Source organism: Rattus norvegicus, chromosome 2, assembly GCF_021556685.1.
Source record: "Rattus norvegicus strain SHRSP/BbbUtx chromosome 2, alternate assembly SHRSP_T2T, whole genome shotgun sequence".
NCBI classification, from domain to species: domain Eukaryota; kingdom Metazoa; phylum Chordata; class Mammalia; order Rodentia; family Muridae; genus Rattus; species Rattus norvegicus.
This window is the reverse complement of record NC_141535.1, coordinates 243,292,622-243,306,254: the sequence shown is the minus strand read 5'-3', so window position 1 is coordinate 243,306,254 and position 13,633 is coordinate 243,292,622.

The window sequence follows — 13,633 nt, the reverse complement described above, 5'->3', positions numbered from 1 at the left end:
CCCCATTTCTATATCCCCTCCCTGGCATTTCCCTACACTGGGGCAGCAAGTCTTCACAGGACCAAGGGTCCCTCCTCCCACAAGGCCATCCTTTGGTACTTATGGAGCTGGAGCAAACGGTCGCTCCATGTGTACAACAGATGCTTTTATAGCTCTGTGGGGATGGAGCTGGCAAACGAAATGAGAATAAATAATTTTTGTTTATTTTTTTCTAGCTAGGGATAAGTAGGGTTATTGATTATGGTATTGGCATTTCTCTAAATGTACACGTGAATCGGACTTGTCATCACGAGACTATCTGTCATTATGATTCTAATTCTCATTTTAGTTCAGCCTTTCTATCTTTCCTTTTATTCACTTTTCCTTTAGATTTTCTGGAACCAAAAAGTAGCGGTAACATCAGGCATATTCTTCTTACGAATGGGAGGAAAAGTGTCTTTATTTTCAGGCAGATTGGACTTTGCTCTTGTTTTTAGATGGATGTTCCCCTGGCTTTCTCCAGATAGTTTAGGATATCGAATGTGGAATGGAAGCCCAGTAACTTCTATTGATGAAGGCACAGTCATGAACGGGACAAAGACGGTGATAATGTAGAGGAGGTATTAGTACAACATAACCCACCAAAACATTATTAATTATGAACACTTTCCAAATGCACTCAGAATATAAATCACAAGAACACATTGTAACTTGATGAGAAATTAGACCCACAATCCAGTAGCCAAAAGACAGAATATTTAAGATGCTAAATTACATATAAAATTTACAAACCCACTGTTTGAACTATTCTTTATTCCAAGAAATAGATCACATTTGATTATGGTCCATGAATTTTAAAAATAGTAAGGATCCAATAGATAATATTATTTAGATTTTCTTACCTATCATAATTCTTTTATACTAATTTGTTAAGGCTTCTTTTTTAAGTTTCAAGAATATTGTAGCTCCATAAAATGAATTGATAAAATGCTCTGTAACTCTGGATGGTACAAATAAAGACTTTTAAAGATTCGAAAGAAGTTGATGAGCTTGGGAGGTTTTAAGGATGCTTCTTGGTGGGTAGTATTGAGGCTGTTTTGTGACTTTTTTTTTTTATTATTAACTTGAGTATTTCTTATATACATTTCGAGTGTTATTCCCTTTCCCAGTTTCCGGGCAAACATCCCCCTCCCCCCTCCCCTTTCTTATCGGTGTTCCCCTCCCCGTGACTTTTTTTTTTTTTTTGTTAACTTGAGTATTTCTTATATACATTTCGAGTGTTATTCCCTTTCCCGGTTTCCGGGCAAACATCCCCCTCCCCCCTCCCCTTCCTTATGGGTGTTCCCCTCCCAACCCTCCCCCCATTGCTGCCCTCCCCCCAACAGTCTAGTTCACTGGGGGTTCAGTCTTAGCAGGACCCAGGGCTTCCCCTTCCACTGGTGCTCTTACTAGGATATTCATTGCTACCTATGAGGTCAGAGTCCAGGGTCAGGTTTTGTGACTTTTGTTTCAGAACCAAGTCTTAGTTGAAGATCAATCCTCAGGGAAGGTAAAGGAAATCTCAGAAGCATCAAAGGTTGGGTTGAAGCTTAGAGTGTCAGGTGTCTCAGTCTACTGTTACTACAATGAAGTACCCGAGACTAGTTTCATCAACTGGGATGTCGAAGAGCACAGTGCTGACACCTCAGCCTCTGCTGAGGACCTTGCAGTGCCATGATTGCTGGGGTCAGGTGATAGAGCATGCCTTATTACAGAAGCACTATTCACACATATGAACTCACACAGACTGGGACAGCACACACAGGGCCTGCACAGGATCAAGCCTGATGGGGCCTCTGTGCTGAGAGGGGGAAGTGGATGCCTTATGAAGACTGTCTCCAACTGACAACCACCTGCAAAGATTAATTTTCTCTCATGGAGTCTCACCAGGCTAGAGACCATACCTAAGGCTCCATGCCCAGCAACAGATGGGCAGCATAGAAACAACTCAATGGTATTTTTGTAGATTGTTTTGGTCTTATATTACTTTGTTTGGGTTTTTTTTAATCCTACTTGTGTTTTGCTTGTATATTGTGGTTTCTGATTTTGTGTTTTTATTTCCGTGTGTGCTTTTGCTCTTTCTTATTTTTTCATTTGCTGGTTTGTTTTCTAAATATATACAGAGGGAGCAGCTGTGGAGTTGGGAGGGTGAGGAGGAGGTGAGGAGTGGTCTGGGAGGAGAAGGAGGAGAAACTCTGATCAGAGTATATTCTATGAAAAATTCAGTAAGAAATAAGGTACTAATGTTACCAGAGAGGCCCCACTCTGGTGAGTTCATCTAATCACAAATACTTCCCAAAGGGCACACCTCTCCTAACCACTGACATTCACGTTTGGAAATTAGATTTCCAATACATGGATTTTGTGGGATACAGTCAAACCAGAGAACCAGGGTGTGGCCTTGGAATAATCCCACCTCTCCATGTTTCCTGTACCTTAGCTGTTAGTTTTGTTTTGTTTTTTCTTTTTTTTTGTTTTTTGGTAGTCATTTGTTTCTTTTTCTTAACAGTGGAAGAACTACACCTTTTCCTTTAAACCCCCCCCCCCTTAAGATAAGAAGTGAATGAAGTGCTATTTAATAACACCTAATTAAAACAACCAGGAATTAAAAAAATGTGGGTGTGATTCTCACACGTATGTCACGTGTGTAGGTGGAGGGGAGTTACAGTGAACCTCTCTTACCTGAGAAGTGGAACTCATTACTGATAAGTTAGTTCCCTGCCTCCCATGAAATGAGCAAATGTAAACCAGACTAGATTAAAGTCAGGTTTATAGGGAAGCTGCACTTGGGCAAGTTCCCCAAGGAGGGGAGGGAGAGAGAAAGAGAGAAAGAGAGAGAGGAGAAGAGAGGGAGAGACCACAAAGTCTGAATTATCTAGAGTGGAGCCTCTAGGGGAAGGGCAGTCTCACCCCTGGGATGAAAAGTTGGGGACAAGGTAAACCAGGTAAGGCTGAGGATTGCTGGAGGCCAGGTCTGCTTTGGTATGTAAAACACGAATCTCAGTCCCCCATCCCTTCCAAAACCAAACAATTACCATCTCGCATCCTGACTGTGAGGACGAACCGACAGGAATATTTGCTGAGATTATATCTGAGACTCCATCAATACTAGAAACAGCCATCAAACAGCTGTGGACATTGTTATCTTTTAATAAATATTGAGCTTGTCTGCTCATAGCAACCCCCCCTGCCTGAAGAATGGATTCCGGAAAGAATACATTGAGGCCGGCACAGCTCGCCTAGTTTTGCCTTCCTCCCGCACCCCTGTTGTGTGAATGTTCTGAGGCCTCGGACACTTGTCACAGTCCTCAGTGTTTCCTCTTCTGCTAGAAGTCACACCCCACGCTAGCACAATCTTCATGGGTGGGCTACAGGCTGTGTGAGGAAAAGTGTGCTCCGAGCTCCAGCCACGAGTGTACGCTGTAGCAGGTGTGTGGTGCGGCTGTGTCACCTACCTGAATTTTTCTTCCTTTAGGGCTCAGCCCTGCACACCCCTCTGCTTTTGCCTACATTTCCACATAATCTTCCTCAGCATCCTGCTCATGTTTCTGGAGTGTTTTAGGAAGAGCGTCCACTGAACATTTGTGGATGAACTTGGGAATCGAACTCTTGGGTACAGCTTGCTTTTAGGAGAAAGAATCCCGGAATGCTCATGCCTATTTACAGCAATAGAAGCTCTATTCCCAAATTCTGAGGGATCTGCTGTATTTTTCCCAGATTGGCATGACTTCTTTTGGGCTTGGTGGAAGTCGTGTACCCATGGGAGAGACTCTGGCTGTCTTTGAGTAGATGTTGGAGCAGTGCTAGTCAATTTTGGCTTTGAGTACAGTTTGCATGTGCAATAGTCTATTCTCATAATTTGGAGTTTCCTGCATGACTGGGAGGCTCCTAAGGTGCACACATCCCTCTGTCATTTCCTCACCGTACTGAGTGTAGCCAAACTCGGACCCTTTAAATGTCTCGACAACACCCAGAAGTTTGGGAAACAAATCTATTCAATTCATTAGTGTCATTTCGCAATGTTAAGGGTTTGTAATTCTTCAAACATCGGCCTGTGGTGGGCCAGGGTTGGGGTTATGTTACTGGTTTATATTCTCATAAAGAGCATCCCTAATTTTCTTTTCTCTGAGTATGAATTTTTCAGCAATGATGCAGCCCAGCCTTCAACTTAGTCAGTCTTTCCTAGGCGCTCTCTTACTGATGTTTGACTCAGCAGGTTTTCTGGTGGCTTATGGGAGGGACATCTGTGCATTTCTATGTTTGCAGCATGCAGTCAAACACCGGCACGTCTGCCGTACACGTTTTCGTCTTCTGCACTTAGTCCTGTGTGCTGTGCTTTGAGCTCCATCCTTTGCTCTAGATTGTGCGTTTTGGGTTTCAGTGACGTAGAACTTCATACACCCTTGGAATCATCAGGCACAGAGCCCTGTTATATCGCCCAGGCCATATAAGCTGTGTAGTCTGGTCTTGTAGCTTTATTTGTGTGGAGATCACACTGTTGATAGATGGTGGGATGCTCTCGGATGGAGCCTGGGCCGGCATCCCTAGAATCCTCTATGACTTTCTCCTCTATGTTAAGCCTTTCTGCTGACTTGTTAAGTCTTCTGTGATGATCAGGGCCATCACCTTAACAGAATCCGGAATCACTTGGGAGATGAGTCCCCGAGACTGTCGCTGTGGGGTGACCTTGGTTAGGTTAATGGATAGGAGAATCCATCTTAATTGTGGGCAAGACCATTTCTTTTTTTTTTTTTTTTTTGGTTCTTTTTTTCGGAGCTGGGGACCGAACCCAGGGCCTTGCGCTTCCTAGGTAAGCGCTCTACCACTGAGCTAAATCCCCAGCCCCAAGGGCAAGACCATTTCATGGCTGGATCCTGGGCTGGATGTAAAGGAGATGGGACTGAGTGCAGGTGCTGATGTCTCTCTGACCCCCATTGTAGATGCAATGTGAAGCGTCTCTTTCCTGCTGCCTTGATCATCCCACAGAAGGGACTGATCTTCAACCGTGAGCCCAAATAATCCTTCCTGCAGTAGCTTTCGATGAAGAATGCCCACGATGGGGACGATTTCATCACAGCAATGGGAAAAGAAACTATGACATCTTCCCCCAAGAACATCACACTCCCAACATAAGTACATCGCTTCCTTCACTTTACAGCTACACTTTGGACCACCTTGTGTGCTCACACTGTTGTCTCAGTAATTCCAGTAGGAGAAGGCAGAGTGGCTGATGTTGTCTCTGGTCTTCACATGCAGACGTGTACACATGTACCTGCAAACACACACACACTTACACACACACACACACAGACACACACAGACACACACAGACACACACAGACACAGACACACATACACACACATACACACACACAGACACAGACACACATACACACACATACACACACACAGACACAGACATACATACACACACATATATACACACACAGACACACACACAGAGACAGACAGACACACACATACACACACACATACACACACACACACACACACACACACACACACACACACACACACACACACCCCAAATCAGCAGCCATCTTTCACTTCAGCAGAGGAACTTCAGTGTTCTCAGGGGTCACAGTCTTTAGTTTCTTGTCTAACCATCATGCTTCCCAGCCTCACCTCAGCTTTCTTCCAGTTGCTGTGCTAGGCCCACCCTCCCATTTCTTCTATGCTCTTGGTTCTGTTTTAATTGCCTTCGTGATTCAATTGATCATTTATGGCTTTATTATGTCTTTAGCTCTCTTTATAGGCCCCTTCTCTTGTTCTGATAAGCACACTGACAGGTATTAAGAAGGGCTGGACAGTTTTAAGTTCATGTGACCCAAGCCAAGAAAGCTGGGAAGTTCATTGAGCTAGAAGGGGCTGCCTTTAAAAAGTAGACCATTGTTCAATCAAGGCTTCGAAGAGCTCTAAATGCTTCTCTCATGGTAAGCAATGTAGAAAACAGACAAACTAGAGGCACTGTCACTACGTCCAGCTGCTTGCTTCTAAAAAAGAAAATGCTACCTTGCAAATAAACATGACCTTGCACATGCATACAAGTCTTCTGTGACTGAGTGGTGTCCTCGGCCTGCCTACGAGGCAGTTGGCTGGCAGTTACTCTGGAGGGGAAGGCAGATCCTGTTGTTTTCAGTCCCTGTTTGCCCAGCTGTCCCTTGTGTCCCCTGTTCACGTCCTGGCTGCTGTTGTGTGCTGATGCTTTACTGCGTCTTGCCTCTGTGTAGGCTGCAGGAGGTGTAGACTCCCATCATGAGCACATCTAGGGTTTGAAATCTTTTCCAGTTTTCTCTCTAGTAAGTTGTAGGCAGAAAACCCCATGGCATCCACAATGTTCATAAGATGGGAACATTACTTTTCAAGTTATTTCCTAATTTTTCTTAGAAGGAAGAGGCCCACCTGTGGACCCTGCATGTCTTTTAGTCCAGTGTCTATGCTATGAGTGTCGCTGGCACTGCTGTACTCCAATTGCTGCCACCTATATAACCAGGGAGAGCAAAGGCAGAGAAGCCCAACCGTCACTTTCTTTTATGAACGACAGCATCACATTCATATTCGTATTTAAAAAAAACTTCTTTAAAATTATTTTATTTACTTATAAAGATTCGTTTAGATCATTTAAATGTACATATGTGTGCGTGTAGTTTTGTACGCAGTGGTTGTAGAGGCCAGAAGAGGGAGTCAAATCCCCCAGCACTGAAGTTACAGGTAAGCCACATCATGTAGGTGCTGGGCACTGAGCTTGCATTGCCTGGAAGAACAGGACACATTCTTAACCATGAACTAGCTCTCCAGTCCCTATATTTGTATTTTAATCATTTTTATATTTATATATTAATGGTTAAAACCAATTACAGTGTGGCATTATAACACAATGCAGAAACTTCCTGTTTTTTACTTTTTTGGCGTGTATGCTCCTGCTTTTGTCAATTCCTGTCACTTAGGAGCTTTAGAATTATACACATGTTTCTATTACGATTTGCTGTAAGGTAACAGTTACATTTCTTTAAAAAGTTTCTTTAAGTTTAATTTTTTTCCTGTATGCCTGTTTTGCCTTCATGTACATCTGTATATCATGTGTGTGTCTGTTGCCTGAGGAGACTCTGGGACAAGACTGACAGGCAGTTGTGAGCAGCCATGTGAGTGCTGGGAATTGAACTCTGTCCTCTGGAAGAGCAGAACCATCTCTGCAGTCCTGTGTTTCCTCCTTCCTGTAGAAGAGCCTCACATCCGATGTAGGCAGGATAATAACCCCAAGGAAGCTTTGAACGTGTTGCCCTGTGTAAGAAACCCGTGAATCAGTTGTCTTACCTGGAAAAGGAAGATTTTCCAATGTGACTATGATGGGGCTGGGGGACAGATATCTTGGACTATTTGAGTGGCCCAGTGTAACCAGATGGGTTTCTCTAGGACAGAGGTGGGGGCTGAAAGTGAGTAACGGGAGATTCAATGTGATGCCATTGCTAGAAGAAGACAGGAGCCCATGCATGCTGGAGGCCCTGGAGGGTGGAGAAGCAAGGGCAGGACCTAAGTCTTTAGACTCAGTACAAACCCACCGAAACCTTGGTGTTAGCCTCACTCCTCACCTTGTTTGGAATTTCTCCAGCAAGATAATACAGTTGTGCTGTTTGAAAGCCACTGTTTTGTTGTTGCTCCTTAAAGTAGCAGTAGAAAACCAGGACCTAGGGGCACTCAGGAAAAAAAAAAAAACATGACTTGCATCTCTTAAGAGAGTTAATGATAGCTTTTCTAGAGACCATTGACGTTTCAAAATGACTTTTGGGTTCAGTAAAGCATCTGAGGGCTTACTCACCCAGAAGCCACAGACTGAGTCATTGATGTATGGAATTTCCCACTACTTAGGCTTCCTCCCATGTTCTCTGGTCACTGTGCTTCCTGATCCCTTTGTCCCAGCCTGTTCTGGGCTTGTGGGCTTGTTTCTCCTATGACATTGTCAAAGAGGCTTGGAACCTTGAGCTTCTTTTCTGCCTGGTGCCAAGAGATGCTGGTACTTGGACTTTCCAGGCCAGGCCAACAAACATGTCGCTATGACCTGATATAAATTAGACGTAGATTATCAGCACCATATAAACTGTGTGGTTGTGCAACCTTGCAATCATCCTAACACTCAAGGTCATCTTCAGCTGTAATCCACAGTGAATTATAGGCCATGCCTGAGCTACTTGAGATCATAGCAAAGGAGGAAGAAGAGGAGAATGGGGGGTGGTGGTGGTGGAGGAGGAGGAGGAGGAGGAGGAAGAACAAAAGAATAGGAGGAGGAAGAGGAGGAGGAAGAGCAGGGGGAGGAAGAGGAGGAGAAGGAGGAGGAGCAAGAGAATGGGAGGAGGAGGAACAAGAGAATAGGAGGAGGAAGAGAAGGAGGAGGAAGATAAGGAGGAGGAAGAAGATGAGGAGGAAGAGCAGGGGAGGAAGAGGAAGAAGCAGAGGAAGAGGAGGAGGAGGAAGATGATGATGATGATGAGGGGACATGGTTCACATTCTCAAAGAGTTCATAGTGTAGTGTATTGAACCAGCAGAGACAGAGAGACTGGTTTACAACATGAAAAGGGCAAAAATGGACATACACACCCTGAGGGTTTGCTGGAGTTGTGGGGAGGCAACAGCCTTTTCGAAGGAGATGTCTGAGCTGACACAGAGTGAGTAGACCTTTTCTAGGAGTGGCAGTGATATGGGATTGGGAGAAGTGATGCATTGTGACAGAGTCTCGAAAGACTAAGGGATAACTTGGTCAAAAGCATAGGGACAACACTTGGGAGACAGACAGGCGATGTCTGTGAATTTGGGGCCAGCTTCTCTACATAGTGAGTTCCAGGACAGAAAGTGTTACGTAGGGAAACTGTATCTTGAGAATCAGAAAACAAAATAGGGAAGCAAAGGTGTGGTTGAGCATCAAGCAGTTAAAGGTTACTGGGGTTTGAGAGCAGAGAGGTGGGGAGGAGAAGGATGGGGAGAGAGGCAGTGCTGGACATCTGACAAGCTTGGGGTTCGACAGGAGCTTGCACCTGGCTGTCTGGCTGTCCATCTCTAGAGTGTTTGAGCTTCATCTGTTCAACTCATTAACACCATTCAGAACTCAAGGGCTGTTATGGAGCAAACAGGCAAGTCTGCTGCCCTCTTGGGACATGTTACCTGAATGGGAGTCAGATCATATGGTAATCACAGTGGGAGGGAAAGGGGGATCCATCGATGCACCTGGGAGAAGACTCAAAGAGACTCCCTTGAAGGTGTCCTCTCTGAACTTTTTTTGTTTTTGTAAGTGTGACCCAATGAGTACAACTTGGGCTGCTCACAGGAGCAGAGGAAAAGGACCATTTATAGGAAGCTGGGTTAAGAAAATGCCTTTCTCTCCTAATAACTGTAACTCAAGGAGGGATAAAGCCTACTGGGTGCTTAGTTCCTCCATGATGGAATGCTGATGGGTCCGGTCTTGTGTAAGCCTTATGCAGATAATCATAACTGTTGAGAGTTCAGGCATGCAATGGGTGTGTCTTGCTTGAGAGACACCACTCTTGTCAGACTTCTCTGGGTCTGACAGAGGCTCTCTTCCTACCCTTTCACAATATTCCTGAGCCTTGGAGGAGTGATGTCCCATTTCAGGCGGGACAGCCAACAGTCATTTCCTCTCAGCACTTCTTCCTGTTAGGAGTCTCTGAGCTGTTTCTGTGTGTAAGTTCACCTGGGAGGTGGTTCAGGAGGAGACCTCTCTAGATAAGAATGTAGGGAGTCTTAATGATTTCTTGGGGAGTCTTCAAACCCATACGTTATCTAGGCTGGTAGTTGGTCCCATTGCAGGTGAACTCATAGGTGGCTGAATTGTTTTTGCGTAATCTAAAGAGTCCCAGGGGTTGGGTTGTTATTTGTCCAGGGGCAGGAGGTTCAGGCCACGAGCAGCTTCTCTGAGATGTTGAAACATCGTGATATTTAAGAAGAACACTGCTGCAATAACTTCCCACTCCAACATGGCTCTCAAATGATTCAGAGAGATTTGTTGGATGGAATGGAGTTTGAGGCAGTTTGGGAAGTTCCCCTCCAAAGGTCAGATAATATGAGAATATTCTTCCACACATGGCAGAGGAACGGGCAAAGCTCCCTTTTCTCAATTTACCACTAACTTCCTGTTTGCACCCCCACTGTTCTTCTAGGAAACGAAATGACGTAATCTTTGGACCAGGATGCCTTTACTGTTTAGAAATATTATCTTCAGAGAATTACCCAGGTTCTAAGTTATAGGAAATCACTTAGAGTCATTGGGAGGTAATGTACTGTAGCATTGAATCAGGATCCCAGCTTTTCTGTGAATATTCACCCACTTACCTACTTATTAAGTATTACATTTCTAGGCACTCAGAAAACATTTTTAAAAAATCCTCTTCCACTGTCCTAGGTTTTTGCAATTTGCAGTGCAAGGTTTCAGCAAGAAGGCACTTGAGATGATCGAATTCAGTCTATGGTAAACGTGAGATGGGACCTTCAGCCAGGCCTGGAGTGAGGCCTCAGGAGAGAAACATATTCCTTCAGGACTTGGAGGCTATGAAATGGCGGGGGAAAGAGGTAGGGTTAAGGCCTATTCTATTCCCTCTTCCACTCTGGGTTTTGTTTCTTTTGAGTCTCCCCACGGAAGAGCTCAGAGTGGCTCCAACACAGCAGGTTAGTGGTTTGATAGAACTGCTGTTCACATAGCTTCATTAGCTTCTTACTTGATTGGAATGAAAATATTCCCCACTGCGGGGTGGATGACCTAACTCATCAAGTTACTCGGCGCTGCTCAGTGGCTCATGCTCAAAGCAGAGCACACTTGTTTACAGGAGTTGTGCCCTTTGAGGCAGGGCCAGTCACCTCGTTTGCTTCTTTTGAAGTCTTCTGTGCTTATACTTGCTGGTTTGTGGCTGGGTGTTATCAGGGTGACAACCACAGTGTGGTCCTCTCTGTCTGTGGACAGACTGTTGGAGAGTGGGAAGATGGCCTTGCTCTAATTGTACACAATCACTTCTCCACCCCCCCCTCCACACTTTTATCTCCTGGTGACTGTGATGGTTAGCTGTAATGATCAACTGTCCACAGTCTAGAGTCAGAGCATGACAGGGCCTTGTAGAGGATGTGTACATCAGGTCGGCCCAAGGACATTCACTTCTGTGAGGGACTTTTCCTAATTAGGATAATTGTTGTGGGAAGACCCAGCCTACTTCGGTAGGTACCATACCCTAGGTCAGGCTCTGGCCTCTACGGGAAGAGTGAGGCTGAGCTGCAGACTACGTAGGCATGACTTCCTTCTGTCTCTGCTCTTAGATACGATGTGACTGAGTCGTGCAGTGTGACCTCGAATTGTGAGTCGGGTAAACATTTTCTCCCCTGAGTTCCTTTTGTCAGTGATTGTATCACAGCCACAGAGGTGACACACACAGGGACAATGTCTGATTTGTACCTCGTGACAATGTGATGGAAACCAAAACTACAAGAAGTGAGCATGATGAGACAAAATGACAATGTGGGGTGCTCAGAGGTAATTCATGCTCCTCCTCTGGTGACAGACAGGGCCGCTTTGGGCAACAGCAGCATGGTACAGCAGGACTGTCCCCTCCGGTTTTGAAGACAGATAAGACAGCACAGCTGTGGGGAATAAGGAAAGGACAGGATAACAAGAGCCCCACAGTTAAACAAAGCCTCTTCTTTCCTCCCTCTCTGCTACCTTCCTCCTCCTCCCCGTTCTCCCTCCCCTCTTCCCCTCTCCTGTCCTCCCCGCCCCCATTTTGCTTTATAGACCATGATGACCTTGAGCTTCCTACTCTTGCCTCTACCTCCTCAGTGCTGGGATCACTGACTCAACCTAGTAAAACATGGGTTTTCTTAACGACTTTTTAAATTTTATTTTTAGTTATTTTACTGTGATTCTTGGATATGATAGGTCTGGAACCAAATCACCCTGTGGGCACACATATATCATCATACAATTCCATGAATGCATCACTGTGGACTAGTTCCAGCCTAGCCTGGCTTATCTGTGTCTTTCTAGTTGAGTGCCTATTTTGGTGACTTGTGTGGTGACAACTCCCAAAGGAGACATGCACTCTGTCAACAAGTACATGAGCAAGCACAGAAGAATGTAAATGAAAATCACCACAACATAGCGTCTTACCCCAGGTGAAACAGCTCGAATGGATAGTGCAAAAAAAGACGAGGGATAGATAGATGGAGAGACTGAGAGACCGTAGGCTTAGATTTTTCAAAACCTACTTTATTTAGGGTTCTTAAACACTTTAACCTCCCTTCTAGCCCACTGACCAGAGGTAAGGGAGAAAGAAGGTTAATAGGAAAAGGAGGTTGTGGACCTGTTTTAGAAGTAGTTCCTTGGGGGCGATTCCACTCTTTGTTGTCAAGACACCAGCAGTCCGGTTCAGTAGCAAACTCCAAACAAGAAGCAGTAGGAGCAGCACAATCTACCAGAAACAGCAGGGCTGTGCAGACAGAATCAGCTGGAGTACCACGAGAAGCTCTCTGGCGCATTTTTATTTGTGAAGTGAAGACCAGCAAAGACCAGCGAAGGGTCGCACAGTGGTGCACTGATGCAAGAGGATCTTCCCACCATTTGTGGGGTTCCATTTATATTCTTCCTAAACACCACACACCGTCTCAAGTGTCTGTTTTCAGCAGACATAACATGCCCTCTCACAAGACAAATTCCGGGAAAACATGCGACACGGCTGCGTTGTTAAGAAACAAGAAATCGCCACATCACAGACAGATAGCGAGCAAAGGGATGCTCTCATGCATTATGAGTACGTGAATTAGTTGGCTGATTGTAAGAGGTATGGAGCTGCCTAAAACCTGGAAATAAAATTGCTGGGAGACTGAATGCTCCCACTCCTGAATATATATTCAAAGGAGATGTAATCAGAATATCAGGAGACGCCTACATGCTCATGTTTGTAGCAGCAACATTCACAGTAGGCAAGGTTTGGAATGAACAGTAGTGTCCACGAACTGATGAATGAATAAGGAAAATGGGACTCAGTGGAATATTCGAATATTCAGACTCAAAGGAATGAAATTCCGATGGTTGCAGTGACATAGACAGAATTTGATAGTTCAGGTGAAGAAAGTCAACTGTTACATGCTCCCACTCATGGAAGCTAATAAGTTTGGTTCAGGGAGGAGAATTGGTGCATCAATGTCAAGGTCCTGGAGGAATGTAGTGACTGGGGATGGAGAGAGGATGCTAGTGGGTGCAGGAAACTATCTCTCATCTGTCTATGTATCTATCTATATCTATCTATCTATCTATCTATCTATCTATCTATCTATCTATCTATCTCTCATCTGTCTATCTATAGCTATCTATCTATCTCTATCTATCTATCTCATCTGTCTACTTATATCTATCTATCATCTGTCTATCTATCTATCTATCTATCTATCTATCTATCATCTGTCTATCTATCTATTTATCTATCTATCATCTATATCTATCTATCTATCTATCTGTCTATATGTCTATCTATCTACCATCTGTATCTATTATCTATCTATCTATCTATCTATCTATCTATCTATCTATCTCATCTGTCTATTTATA